At 38.7% G+C, this 15,590-nt stretch overlaps 1 protein-coding gene across 4 annotated transcripts in view; it reads left to right on the plus strand.

Moving 5' to 3' along the window:
- Positions 1-15,590, plus strand: part of AFG2A (AFG2 AAA ATPase homolog A) — a gene marked incomplete at its 5' end in the record, with an annotated part of 202,146 nt that overhangs the window by 62,876 nt on the left and 123,680 nt on the right. The window lies entirely within an intron of this gene.

Here is a 15,590-nt window from a genome sequence, read left to right on the forward strand (position 1 = left end):
ACATATGAAGCACACACTTTTAAAGTAAGGTTCATATACACATAAAGTCTTGAGAAAAAAAACCCTTGTATTTTGGCTCCAGAACACAGCCTCTTCCCTTCTGAACTGAAGGAAGACACAGCTGATGGTCTCCTGACAAAGGCTTACATACACACCGCTTGTGTGCCTGTCATGGCAAAGTAGAACGAGCAAAGGGTTTTCTGTAAAAGGTGATAAAACTCATGAGTGAAAAATACACTTGTGCAAAGTTAAAATTTTAAAGAGTCTGCTTTTGTCAGATTGATTTCAGTTTTCTGTGGTGACTATTCTTTGAGGTCAGACTTAGCTGAGTTTGAAAAAAGTTGTTTGTTGAACAGAAGGGAAATTTCTGAGTCGGTTCAACATTATACTGTGTTATCTCCATTTCCACCTGGTAATGCAGTTCTCTGCCATTCTCTCTTTTGCTGGAGTTCTCTTGGACCCACAGTGAGTGCTGTTTTCTTATATTTTAGTTTTTATTTGAAATATTAGCATACTGGGACAGTATTTATTTGAAATCTTGGCACTATTGGGACAGCACTACCATGTGTTAAGGGTGCCACCTTGCAATACTGAGAACTTTTAGATAGAACCGAAGTTACTAGGTATATGCCAACTGTACCTACATTGCTGATGCAAATCCAGACCTCTTAGTCTGGGACTGAAAATTTTCATTTTAATATGGTGGGTAAAAATTTGATATCTTTTGTGCATCTGAATTTTATGGGTATGATGAACTTCTAGCAGCACAGTTGTGTTCAGGTGACAACATATCTTATATATTCTTTCTCCAAGTAAAGCTGATAATCGTGATGACGCTAAATGTAAAGAAAAGGGAAAAGTTGCATAAGACAGTGCCCTCTGCAGTAGCAAGCCATATGATTATAGCAATTTTATTAGGAAGAAACCACAAATGGATATTTTAGATTTTTATTAAAAATTGGGTTTACCAAGATAGAAAGCCGGGGGGGGGGGGGAAGTAACTCAATAACTTTGTAGAAAGCACTCACAGAATAGCAGAGCAAAATGTCATCAATCTGGAGGAAGGGGGTTTTTCAACTGTGGTTTAAAAGGGCTGGAGAATCACATTTGAGTTGGTGTTGTTCACATGGTGCTTCATCCGGATCAGACAGTCTATACCAGGCCACCATCTACTCCTGGGTATATGCAGTATTCCCATTGCACAAGTTGCACTTTTTTCTTCCCCCCCACCCCTCTTTCCCTGGAAGAAAGAAGACTGACACCAGAAAGCATTTGTACCGAGAACTTCACTTAATGGGAAACCTTTCAGTAGAGGCTTGTAGTTTACTTTGTGATCAGTGATGCCTATGAAAAGGTAAAATTTTCTTAAATCAACTTAACATTTTATATGGAAATATCAGTTCAGTTACATCTTACCATAAATGAGTGTCCTGTTTTCATTGGTGTATGATGGCCATACAGTAATTTTTAATGCACGAACTTTGCATATGGTATAAAGGCACAAGGCAGTCCATGTTCTCTACTTCCAGGCAGTGGGAGGATGTCTGGTATACCTTTGTGACTATCTTTTAGGTTTTCAAGCCAAGAAATGCACGCTTTCCGAGTTTTGTATTGTATACTTAAAAAATTCAGCATCTTCATTTGTGTGTCTGCTTCTTAACTGACAAGTAAGTGATGATTAATCTTCCGTAATTTGAAAACAGCACATGGCAATATCAAATGTTAAGGGTATTCCCCTGAGCCTAGTGTAGATAGACTTCATCATCCCTGCAAACGCTACAGTATATTGCTTTCGGGTAGTGATATAAAAAATTATGCTTAATGGTAAACTTGTTCTGACTTGTTAGAAATGTCTATTAATGAGGTAATTTCTTTAAGATGTCATGATTCTATTGAAATATTATTCCAGCCTTAAGTTGTGTCCCATGTTTTTAGCACTTAGCTACTTTGCATCCTATTCATGTGATTCTGGAAATACTTTGGGATAGCTTCTATTTTTCATAAGAAAACAAAGCCAGCACGTACTGTTTTCAGCCATGTATGATACAGAAAGTGATTTCTCTTGGAAGGGAAATACTCTGGAACAAGATGTTCTGAACATTCTTTGAAAGTGATACAGAAACAAAACACTCTGAGTCAGTAATAATAGTAAAATCTTCCCTTTAATTTTTCGTTCTGTAAGTAGAATTGATGAGCAATAATTGGAAAAATGCTTTTTGGTTTTGGTGACTCTACCCACTCAGGAGTGATTTTTCATACCCAAAATATTTTATAGAGTAGCTTACGATTCAAAGCTTGTCTGTATTTTCCCATGTGTGAGTTGGCCTAACAAGAGAGATCCCCACAAACCTCAGATAAAATATTTTATAACACTGTATAATTTGCTTAGCTGGAAATTAAATGTTATATTCAGACATATGTATGGACAAGTTTTCAGGTGTAGTCTGACAGATTTCTGTGGAAGAAAACCTAGACTAACTCACCAGGGTTTGCATGTCCTTTTTTTTTCTTTTTCAGTGGAACCTATTTTCCTAGTATAGGAAGTTTTTTCCTAGTACTGGGCTTATGTCTTGGGTGAGAAGGGTGAATTGCTATCATTACCTGCCCCTGCAGATATCTTTTTTTTACTCTTAAGCAGTGTTTCAATCTTGAATGGCAAGGGTACAGCGAAGGGAGAGGAGAGACTGTCAGATCCCCGGGGACCTTGGTGAATATTTTAGCACAGGAAGCAAGACGCATGTTCCTGTGGCATTAGATAGTTCTACCTCCTGCTGGGTCAAATTTGAATGTCAGACACATTAACTGTGATGTAAAACACGAGGCGCTGAGTGAAGTGATGGCCTGTGGTATAGGATGACATCCTGGTGCTCCTGACAGCTTCACTTCTCCTTATCGTGGAGTGCAGAAAAGATATATCCTCAAATATGCTATTTGCATAAGAATGACAGGATGTGATAGGACAAATGAAGATTAATGAGATGCTGTGCTGTCAGCGTTGCCCATTGTCTCTAGATTGATGGGGGTCTGGATTTTGTCTGTGTTCACGGACTCCAATGTAGTTTAAACCAGAAACTATCCTGGTACATTGAATACTGAAGAACTGAATCTTTATGAATGCTTTATTAGTACAGGAGGTCTTGGCTTTCTATTTCAAAGCATGTTATGTGTTGGTATAAAAACTTGTGTTCTGCATATTGTATCAGTGCAGAGGATTTTTGCAGCCTCTTGTACATGTTTATTTTGAGTTTTAAAAACTCCTGCTCTCTAGCCTTTATGTATTCTTTTTATGTATAAGAAAGCCTCACTTTCTTCTTCTTCCACCTTCCCTTCCTTCATCTGAAAGTTTTGCTGTTCCTTAGAATACTCTCTGTTGGCTTCAGCGTGTTAACCACTGGGTTTGAATTCAGCCTATTTAGTTTAAGAACAACATGGATACTACTGAGTTGTCTGTTCTGCTTATGTTAACAAAGTAAAAACTGTAGCCCATGTACTTTCTAGCAATTGCCAAGCAGGAAGAAAGGGAATAAAGCTCTCTTCCCCCTGGTTAATTTGGATTTGGAGGAGTCTTTTGGGTGGAGAAGTCAAACAGAGGTTCGTCAAGTTGATCTGACCCTCAAAATGGTGATTACTGTGTTGTTATGGACAACCATAATTTAAAGTGGCTTGTTTTGATGGAAATAAAAAATGCATGATAGAGCCATTTGGCAGAGTCAGTAAAGAAATTATAATTTCTTGCCTGCAGCAGAAGTAAATAATCTTTCCTCTTTAAAAACATCAAAGTTTTGCCTTTCTGAAGGCTTATGGAAGACATTCAAAAATTTAAGTTTGCAGTTTTACAAGTTAAAAGGAATAGGAAAGAATCTTGCATATTTATTCAATATTGTCTGGAAATATGTATAGGAACTTACTGATATTAGGAAAAAAATCTTCACTGAAAGGTTTGTCAAGCATTGGAGCGGGCTACCCAGGGAAGTGTTTGGGTCACTGTCCCTGGAGGTATTTAAGAGGTGCATAGATGTGGCACTTAGGGACATGGTTGGGCGGTGGACTTGGTAGTGCTGGGTTAATGGCTGGATGTGATGGTGTTAAAGCTCTTTCCAGCCGAAATGATTCTATGAATCTATGTGCTGTTATAAAGCAGGTGATGCTACAGGCATCTTTAGTAGTCATGTGCAGTAGTGAAAACTTAACGTACTACCATTTATTATATTTTCCTATTTACATACTTGCCTATTTGTCGTTTTCATTTTGGTCAGATATATCTTGCTAAAGGTTCTTCCTCTCTTACAGCTTTGACCTGGTAGGGTTTCAGTTTTCCCAGGTACAGTGTAGGACTGTAAAGTTATGAGCCACATAACCCAGCAGTCGTGTGCTGTGTTTCCCTCTGTGACACCCCTCCACCCTCCCGTTTGATCAAGGATCATGAAATACACTAGGTTGGAAGGGGCCTCTGGGGGTCTTTGGTCCAGCCTGCTGCCTGCGCAGGACCAGCTTCAGTGTTAGGTGAGCTTGCTCAAGGCTGGTCCAGGAGAATTTTGAGTTTTTCCAAGGATGGAGGTTTGATAGCTTCTGGGTTCCTGCTGTGCTGTTTGACCGCCTCCACCAGGAAGGCTTTTTTCCTTGTATCTAACAGTCTAGCTTGATAACTTGTGCTTGCTGCAAGTGTGTACCTCTGAGGTGTCTGGCTCCGTCTTCTCAGCAAACCATCCCACCGCTCCCTGCTACTGCTTCAGGTACATGTGCAGAGATAAAGTTGTACAAAGAATGGTGAAGGAGAACTATTATTATTATTATTATTATTATTATTATTATTTCTGTCCCTAGTAATCGGGTGGGAAACCTCCTAATGAAGCTGTGCATGGAAGAAGGCCCTACCTATGCTAAACTGCTTTATGACCCTGGAGGAATAAAATTAAATCACTTGCTTTTCATTCTGCTCTGCGTTGGATTTGGCTCAAGGATGAGCATTCAAGTGCCCCTTAGCCTTGCAGTGGCACAATATGAGCAGAGTCCTAGGGTAGGGAAGGGGGGATATGTCTCCAGCTGTCATTTCACAGCATTGCTTCTGTGCAGATTCCATTCACGTTTGGAAGACAAGGGACACGAGACTGGGTGCTTTCTGGAAGAGATGGTGCTGGGACACTTAACTGCTTTTATGACAGTTGATTAAGTAAGTACTAAGTAAACACTCGTTAGAGTGGACGCTTTTTACATACTTAATTTGGCACTGCTAAGTTACTGAAGTCCAGCCTTTGGACTGGTAGAGATAACCAAGTTGCTACACTGCTTTCCCTGCCTGGTATCGCATTACTGAAATCAGCCTTTGTTTGTAGATGGGCTTTGTAGGCATCACAAGAATAGAACAGGTGGGAAAGTATTTCAGAGTACGTATCAAAATATGTAAATGCAATTGCCATATGTCTTTACACTGCTGAACTATTAATTATTATTTTTTTACCTTAAATGCTGAAATGCCTTGGTGTCTGTCAAAGGGCACTCCTCATATTCCTGTAAAACTCTGAGATTAAAAATAGAGAGTGAGATTTTGTGGGTCTCCTTTTCAGTCAGCCAGCACCTAGAGTACTTAGATCGTTTTGCCCAGGTGCAACTATGGTTCTTTGAAATAACAGAAGATGTGGGATTTCTTTTGAAGACAGGATTGTTCTGGAGCATATAATACATTTTCAGAAAATGAAGCTTTAGGGAAAAATGGTATCAAACTACATGCAGGATCTGATATTCTAAAATAGTTTTGCAATCTTGGCACCATCACATTTTCCATCAATTGGTTTTCTCTGGTATGTGTTTGGGTTTTTACCCTTCATCTTATTAAACTTGCAACTCTGACTAGGGCAAAGAGGTGCTCTGGAAAGTAGGTGTTTCTTAAAGGTCTAATTTTGCCTTTATTAATATCAGATGTTTACACTTCAGGGTGATTGAGAGCTTACTAAGTTTATTTTAAAAAATGAAGAGCAAAAGAGTGAATTAAATGATGTAGGAGTTGTCACATTCTTTTCAGCCCCCAAACTGAAATGACTAAATAGACACAGTTGATAAGCACTGCTGTTTGCTGGCCAGGACTTCCAAGTTGATGATGTAGGGCTGGACAGCATAGTGAACCCATGGTCCCTGAAAAGCCTGGCCACTCTGAATGAAGAGGTAATTTCTGTGCTGATCTACATATGTATGAAGTTTCTCTTTAAGTCAAGAACTAGGTTTTAAGATTCACCTGAATTTCTCTCTCCCCCTTCCCCCACCTCCTTCCTCACTGATGAGAACTTTTTCTCATGAGTGCAGCAAATAAAATATTTCCAGGTGCGCAAAAGTGATTTTTGTTTCCAACTATTCGATTGTCAGAGTGTGGAGGGCTGAGTAGTAAATCAGCCTTAAGGCTGCTATGGTTTTAAAAAACAAAATCTTAGTGGTGACAGCTGAAGAGCACAGTGACTTTTTCACTCAAGATTTATTACTTGCCTGAAAAGAAGGGTTGGAGGGAAAACTTGCTGGGCTGCATATTTTCTCCTTTAACTGATATACTGTAGGGCTGGGATAACTTGGCTTTGTTTTGCCTGTGAAAACATACATCTAAACAATGCATGTAAAAATATAATAGTTTTACTTCAAATGGAACAGAAAAGTAAATATGCTTGCTCTTATTCTTCATAATGGAAAGCATTCCTTACATCGACTCACTCATGTATTTTAGCATCACTAATACTTTCATAAACTTGTCTACTGAAGGTATCAAAGGGTATTTATTGCATTTGAAAAAGTACAAAGATGGGGAGGTAAAAGCCAAGGGCCAAAGTTTGTTCTTATTCATACCTCCAAGACTCACAAAGTCCGGATGGGGAACACAGCCTGTTAGAAAGCCTCCAGATTATCAGCAAAGTGGGAAATTCGAAAGGCTGTCCGATTCAAGTTTGTTGTGTAAACACCATCCCTCAGTTCCATGAGTCTAGCTGTGATACCAGGTGGGGATTTTTGTTTGGTTTGGGTTTGTTTTAACAGGACCACGGAAATGATAATGTATTTGTAAGGTAACAGGGAACATACGGGGTTAAATTGAATCATGTCTCTAAAAATGAGGTGCATTTGAGCAGTACATGTAGACTGGGTATAAATTTGTAATCTTGGGTTAGGTCAACTCCGTTCTTCATGTGGGTTTAGTGACAAAGCGAAACTAGAGAAGTCACACCGATTGTACAACTAAGTTTTATGTGCCTGTACAGCAACATTTAACTGCTAAAACTTGTATGTGTGCTTATAAAGGTATGGGTTTTCACTTCCTATTTGAATTACTTGAAAACAGTCTGTGTGATAATAACCTCTTCCTTGTAAATTCTTTCAATTCACTCTTCCTGCTTTGTGTCAGCGTTCGGGTTGTGCAGGGAGGGGTAGAGCTGAGTAGCTCTCCAGAGGCATGCGGCTTGGCTCAGTTCCCATGGGAGCATCCTCAGAAGCTGTCAGGGCCTTGGTGGCTTGTAATTGGGGATACTGGGCTTTATGGCAGATAAGCAATGCGCATCAAGGCATATTTCACAATCAGCGTGTTGGATGGCATGACTCTTACTATATTTAATAAGCTTCATTAGGGTGGTGATAACAGTTAAGGAAGAGACATTCCAAAAAGTCTTGGTTTTTAAATATTTATGGAAGTAACACTGAAAAGGATGTTAGTGTAGTCCTGTGAGCTACAGAAGCTAGAGGAACGGCTGCAACTATGGTACTTGGGCTCTAGCCACGCACACGTTTAGGGCTTGCTTTGCAGTTGGTCTTCTGCCCAGCTTTCTTCTTTGTGGATGCAAAACGCACAGTATGTATGTAGTTTTTTGTGTATACTGTATTAAAGTAGCATTATAGGGAATGTTGTGTTTGTCGAGCATCCGTGTGTTAAGAAGTGCCATAGGTAATATTACATGTACAATCTTAATTCGTTCTCCTTTGTGCATGCGCATCATAATGCAATTTGTATTTACACTAATTAAAGTGGTATTCATTGTGCTGTGCATGATTCATTAAGTTGAGTTAATTTAGAATATTTTTACAAGTCGTTATGATTGCCTCTAATTACTTTAATACTCACATTTCCTTTTGAGGGCTTTGTTTTACTCTGTTTAAAATCAGATGAACAACTTCTGGTTTTTTGGGGGAGTATTCAGGTTCCATCGTGTAGTGTTGTATTGAGATCTTTGTGGTTATCGGCAGTACAGGACCCTCTAGATCTTCCATAGAAAAGTTGTTTGCTTAAAACAGGTGGCAGATTGACAGCAATATTAAACTCCTTTGCTGTTCTTTGCGGGGTCTTCTGTGCAAGAATGGGACTTTTACCTGTTATCCAAGGTATTTTCTGACAACGTGAGGATGGGTAGATTAATTACTTTTTCAGTGGTAACGTTTCTTCCAACTTTCCATAAGCATAACTCTTTCCTTATATTCTTTACTTGGTGTTTCTCCCTATTCAATTTGCCTGCTCTTTCTTCATGCAGTATCCTCTTGGTCTGTATTTCCTATGTTTACGGACTTCATGATCTTCAGCAAACTATTAATCTAATCTCAGTATGATTCTTGCTTCTAGTCTTTTTACTTAATTGATGTCAACTTTTTTCCCAGTGCTTGTGCTTCTCACTGGATGCGTTCCTGCCAAGCCAGGATTCCCCAATCCTCTTTTTCCAGCCAGGCTTCCACATCTAGAGTCCTTTCTTAACAAGTATGAGTTTTGTCCTGGTATTCAGACTCTTGGATTTCAATGTGTTCACTCCTCATGTCAAGCTTATCTTCCTTGTGGAGTCAGTTCTGGTGTCCTTTTTCTCCTCTTCCTGCTTGACTAGATCCACGTGACCCCAACAAGAGGAAAGGTCATTTTCCTGCTGTCGTTTTGAGAGCCTGGATCCAGCATGGCCTGCAGACTCCTTGAGCTCTGGTAGGATCAGTCTTTGAGTGGTCAAAACCTGGAAAATGTATCTGCAAAATGCCAAAAAACCTCACAAAGCTTTTTCAAACTGAGATATTTCAAGTCCTTCTAATGTGGTCAGGTCTCCAAGACCTCTTTCCAAAGGTTAGGGTGAAATAATTTTATTTTTATTAATTTTTAAAAATTGTAAACGAAGCAACATTTTTCCTGGTCTCCTTCACATGCAACAGCTGAAGTGTTTTGACTGGAACATTACAAAACAAATCAGTTGAAGGCAGCCAGCCAGCTTGGAAAGGACAAGAAGGTCAAAACTCAGAACAGCATAAACTACTAAATGCATGATCTTATAATGTGAAATGTTGAGTGACTTCTGTATTAAGTGTTGATACTTATCTCTCTCCTAATAGGGTGGAAGCTGTTTCAGTAAAAATGGAAGTCATGGTGAAACAGAAAGCCCAGCATTGTGCACACCACTGGTTTAGTATCGATCATAAGAGTGCAGCTTGGGAGGATGAGGTGGCCAGTGTACAGTCCCATTGTGTGGTTGTACATTTTAAGGTGGTGACCTTTTCAGTTTTTGTTTTAAGTTTAGAAAACCTCTGAACCTTGGAGCTTTATAATGAGCAAGTTGGAATACGATCAAGCTCTCTACATTAGTAAAGGATTCTAAAGAGCTGTTGAATTTAGGGATTAGCTGTCATGCACTTGTTTCTCAGTAAGCATATTAGTAAACTTTTGCTTAAAGTTCTTTATGGATATTAGATGCTATCATTAGTCCATTCAGTTAATTAGGAACATTTTCTTGTTTGTGAAATCTCTGTGGGAAAGAGAAAAAATAGGACATCATAGGCAGAATTTCTACTAGTTGATGATTTTTTATATTTTTCTTTGTGTTGAAGGAGATCCAGTTTTACGTTTTTATTTGCTCCATCAGTGATGAAAGCTGGATGTCTTGCACACGTGACATATATACCACTTAGGGATAAGTAGAAATACCATTAATGTGCAGTACATATAACAATGAAAGATAGTAGGTTTGTTCAGGAAAAACAGGTTCTTTCTATAAGATCTTAGTTATTAAAAAAAATAGTTCTTAACATCAATCTAAATGAAGGCAGTACTATAATAATGTAGCATAAGATAAAAGGGAACAGTCTGGGGGTCATTGATTCATAATATATCATTTTCATAAGGTACGTGGAAGGATTGTTATGCATACATGCAGGAGCAGAAAGCTAGGGTTCTCTTCATGCCTAAATGAGACATTAACATGTCTTACGAACAGTGGAAACTTGGTGGATGACTATTTAGGTCACTGGAGTTACCTCAGGGTTGCATATGCCAATGTAATTTAATAACAAAAGCTTGTTTGAAGCTCTGTATGATTTGATGTATATACAACTGTTAAGGTTGGCTCAGAATCACAACGGTTTGCTAGATTTTGGGGATAACCTAGAAAAACATGTAGACTACAAGGTATTTCAAGCTAATTGAGAGGTAAGGGTCTGAAAGTCAAATGAGTATTTTCATTGAGTGGTGCCAGGCAGTAGCTGGTAGGACTCAGCAGTTGTTCTGGAAATCTGAAGTGACTGTTCCTTTTGGGGCTTAATGCCTATTACAGTTCTTGCTTTGTTTACTCACCTCTTTTAAACCTAAAAATTAGCTTCTTTGGTTTTACTAGCCACTACTTCAGATAGGATATGTATTCCATTCTCTCCTAACTCAAAGTTAAAATTCCAACCTAAAAAATTGTTATGAAAATATATGTTAGAAAATGGAAAAAATCTATTATGAAATTATTTATGTTAAAGTTACACTGCTGCTGCTGGTATCTTTTCCCTGTAACCTCACATCAATAGCTGGACCTCTGTATAACAGATTTTTTCCATCCCTGTCCCCCTATAATTCCCTCCCCTGCCTGCAGTCCACTTTGTTTTTTCCTGTACAGGGAGTTGTGCTTTGAAAACTCTGTTTCGGAACTGAGTTGTCAGGGTGATAGAATAGGTTGTCAGAACTTGTGTCTGTGCCACTAGACTTTCTCAGGTGAAGACACAGAGACAAAGAACTAATGGAATATGAAGGTAAATAAACAGAGGTAAATAAACCTCTGGATTTATTGGAACACTGGGCTATTTATGCAGAGGGCTGCAGCTGTTGCTGCCGTGTGCGTTATGGCTTGTGTATGAATACAATTCTGTGTCACCTGCAGTAGTACCTTCTAAAACACTGCTAAAGAGAAGGGAAGGCAAATAAAGTAGCCATCGCTTCACAGATGGAAGAGGATGAAGTGAAGCATCACTGTGGCTTTCTCATTCATATTTCACGCACAAGACAAACCAAAACAACATTGTGGGCATTTTAGAACCTGTTTCTGGACACAGCTGATGGTAATTTTTCACATTCTCTCAGGAAATCAGTAAGAATTATGCTTTTCATGCCAAATTGTGCCTTTGTGCCTCCATTCACATGTCTTCTGGAAAAGCAGCTGGTTCTCAAAATAACTGATGTGCAAACCTGAAGCTTTACCTTTACTTGATGCACACCCTTTTACCTTGCTATGAATCTGTAATCTTTTCTTAACAGAAAACCACCAAAACATAATCACTGATTAAGTGGAGTGGGTGAACAAGGTGGTCCTATGCAGAATGAAAGAAGAGCGAGCTTTTCCTTGAACAGGAACTGTTTAATGTTTTTGATAATCCTTGCTGCCTTTCTCTGAACCTTTTCCAGATCTATTATGTCCTTTCTGAGAGAAAGGGACCAGGACTGCATACAGCATCCAAGGTGTGGATGCTACATGGGTTTATATGGGTGCATAATGATGCTTTCTGTTTTGGTCTTTTTTTACTAGTGGTTCTGAATTTTTAACACTTGATTTACTTTTTTGACTGCTGCCAAGAACTGAGCTAAAGTTTTCGTCACTGTCTATTAAAACTAGAAGTGGTAATGATTCATCACACAGCCCATCCATTTATGTATGAAGGAAAGATTGAATTTCCCATGTTCATCGCTTTCCATTTACTTATGTTGAATATTATCCAATTGCTAAGTCTCCCGAGAGTCTTGGACAGTTCTTTGCCCTCAGTCTTCATCCTTGTTGCTTTCACTAACTATCTCATCAGAAATGATGGCTCCTGTATTACATCATTTCTTTGGTATTAGACCTCATAAAGGAGATGCAAATTCTATACAGGAAAAACAGATGAGATGAAGGGGTCTGTATTGTGTCGCAACAGAGAGGTAACATAGGAAAGGCCTATACTCTGCCAGTACATGCTGTTATCTATAGACGGATCCTGACAAGCACAGTTGGACTCTTATTGAAAACGGAGGAATGAGTGATAAAGCATCACACAATATAATGAGCTTAAGAGTGGTTTAATTCCTTTGGTTCTGAAAAGGAAAGGGAGAAGAACAATAAGCATGGCACTGTTTTTGCTCTGTCTTATCAGAAATGACCATGATAGGTGAGCTACAGGTCCTGGTGTTGACATCTCTGTGGAATTAAGTCCTGTGACTGGGAGTGGGGGAAAGGGAATAAATCACAGATTGGCTTCCAGCAGGCTGAGAAATTTATTGTTTTGTACAAAGCATGACGTTTCTGTTAGAGCTATTGTACACTAGTCAGCATTTATGCAAAATAAGTAGAAGCAAAACAAAATTGACCAAAAAATTTTTTGAAGAGAAAAATCATTCTAAAAGAAGGCTGTCTCCATACCACACTACGCCTTGTCATTGTCTGGAGAGCACGAGTGTGCTTGTTGTTTTATAAAGAGGAAAATGGCGAAATGGGTAGTCATTGAGAGTAGCTAGCTGGTATGGAAAAAACAATCTGTAAGAAGGACCATGCCTTTACAGTAAGCAACAATGCACGCAGAAAAATGCTGAACACCTACCCAGTCTGGGGGAAAGCACATGCCTGACAGCGATACAGAAAATGGAGGTTATCACAGAGCTGGGTCTTGCAGACAGAGAGAGAGTATTTAAGATTGCAAATAGCTTAACTGTGTTTCAGAAGTTGTTTTTCTTAGCAGTGAATATTTTCTGCAGAAGTCACTGAGTGAGAAGAGGCAGCATTAGCCAGTTTGCAAGGCAAGCCTTATTCCATTACTTAACAGGGAGGCACGTGAGATATGTAAGCAAGAACACACGCCAAGGTGTGTGTGTTCATCAGTCAACAGATGAGGTGTGTGTAATTGGCAAACACACACCTTGGAACACGTTACTGCACCTATAAAATGGTCATTTATTTTAGTTTTAGTAAGGAATGTAAATACTCTGTGCTAGCTTACAAAATTATCTTTTTTTTTTCTTAAATAAAATTGGAACACTATTCTTCATGCGTTTAATACTGAAGTGTGTTAAAGTCTTTATATACCTGTTTTAGTGCTTAAGTACCATTTTGGTTTGATATCGGGGCTTCTCTGTTGTCTTCATACGCTGGTGATGCCATTTGAGTGGGTGTGAAGAAATTTAACTGGCTTCATCCTAGATTTCACCATTTATTTCTATTGCTTGTGCTCCTCTGAGCTTCCTTGCCTTCACTTAGAAACAATGCATTGCCTGGGGGAGCTAGAGTGCGAACCTTATTCTTCACCCAGAAGCATTGGCTACAGAGGATATTACCCTTAAATAATGGTTTGGTTCCATGCAACAGAAATCAAGCTAGATGGTTCATTTCTTGAATGAAAGGTACGTCTTTGCTAGATTCAGCAGTACTGGCATGTGCTAAATAATGTGCTTTCGTTGCTTGGGAAATGACTACTGGTTTGGGTGGGTTGGTTTGTGTTTGTGGGTTGTTTTTTTTTTTGGGGGGGGGCGGTGTTTTGCTCATGTGTGCATTTCGCTATCGGGATGTAGACTTGCCACACCAACAGGGAGATATATGATACTGCTTCAGCTGTCCTTCTGCTGTCCAGAAAACGTGTTGTCAAGGGATGGAACAGTGCAAAGAAATCTGTGTGAAGTGGAAATAGCTTGTGCCCCTTGCTGCAGTTATGGCTAGTATAGTGCCTATAGAAGAATGACACCTTCTTATTGAAGACGTCTGTATCCTTTGTGCATCATGAACAAAAGTGCTTATAATAGTGATGGAAACAAAGTAAAATAGCTGTAATTGCTGTAGGCACTGTAATTGAGGCATTAGGTGCTGTTCCATCATCGCTTCTCAAGAAAATCACTGATTCACAAAGGACCAAGTTCTTCCCTATTCTATGACTGTGCAACCCCACTGCATCTGAAGAGACTTCATAGTTATGACTGAAGGGGAAGTCTTGTGTCTCCTCTTTTTCGATTACTTTTATTTTTGAGTTACTTTTATTTCTGGCAAACAGAGCAAGAAAAGGGAAGAAGCCACCACTGAAGGCCCTAGATCATTTGCAGGATTTCTACAAGATCATGTACAGGTTTTGTAGAGAATGTGAATCTGTTTTGCCTGTTTTACATGTGAAAACAGAGTATGTTTCACAGAAGATGCCACATCACAAATAAAGAAACTGTTTAAGCAGACACATTTCCACAACAAAGGCATATTTTGATGTGATCTGCCAGCAATGCTGTGACAGAACAAAAATAATATAGAATTTTGGAAAAGGCAAAACATTAACTGGAACCATTAAGCTTCTGAGACAGTGAATATATTTTAAAAGAAATTATTTTAATTAGTACTGTTCTAAGAGAATAAAAGTTGCGGTTTGGTTCAGAATTGCCAGAGTTTGTGTACCTGGCATGCCACCTGAAGTTCTGGGCTCGCAGAAAAATCCAAACTCACTTTTCAAATGGCAGCCTGTTTTGTTGGTTTGTTGTTTTTTTTTTTTTGTTTTTTTTTTTTTTGTGGTAAGATTTCCATGGGTGTACTTTATATTCATGTGGGTCTTATTCTCATAAAAATACTGATACAAAAGATGTTAACCTGGAACTCCTTCAGTGCACACTCAAGCATTTATAACTGTTTAATTTTTCCATAAGGCAAAGATTGCATTTGTTTCCAACACCGGAATCGTTTATGCATAAGCTTTACTTTAAAGCTAAGCTTAGATTTGAATGATTGCAGAACTGGAAGTTTAGGTTGACTAAAGTTAGTATCTGATTAGGCAGAAATATACCATGGATTCAAGCTCAGCTGAAACAGTTATTGTTTTGGCAATTCTGAACCCTTTAGGTTTTAATGTTGTCTGCTTATATAAATGTAATATATTTCTATAATATATTTAAAAAATAATTATAGGACTGTAACAACTTGATTTTTCTACTTTTCTCGTATAATAAAGGAATGAAAGAACTACAGATTTGCTGAAGGAACAAATTGAGAAGTGGGGTATAAGAGCTGTCTCTCCTCATCAAAGATGAGGAAGGGTGTGAAAATAAGTTGGGTGTTTTGTCAGCCAGATGGTCCTGGTGACCTGAGATGATAACTTGCTGCACATGCACAGGCTGCTTAGTTGCCTATTGTAGACACACAAGTCTGTTTTTACTAGGACAGCTATTCTTACATGGAACAAGAGAATAAATTTTCAATTTCAGCTTTGAGCTTTAGTTGTACACATCTAAGTGGTGGGTTGTACTCATAAAAACATTCTTGGTTAGGAAAAAAATAAATGCTTTAAGTCCTATTCTCATCCACAGGTCTTTTCCAAACAGACTGGTAGGTGTAATTGTATTCACATCTTGATTCCAT

This window comes from Falco punctatus (genome assembly GCF_963210335.1).
Source record: "Falco punctatus genome assembly, chromosome: 1".
Taxonomy (NCBI): domain Eukaryota; kingdom Metazoa; phylum Chordata; class Aves; order Falconiformes; family Falconidae; genus Falco; species Falco punctatus.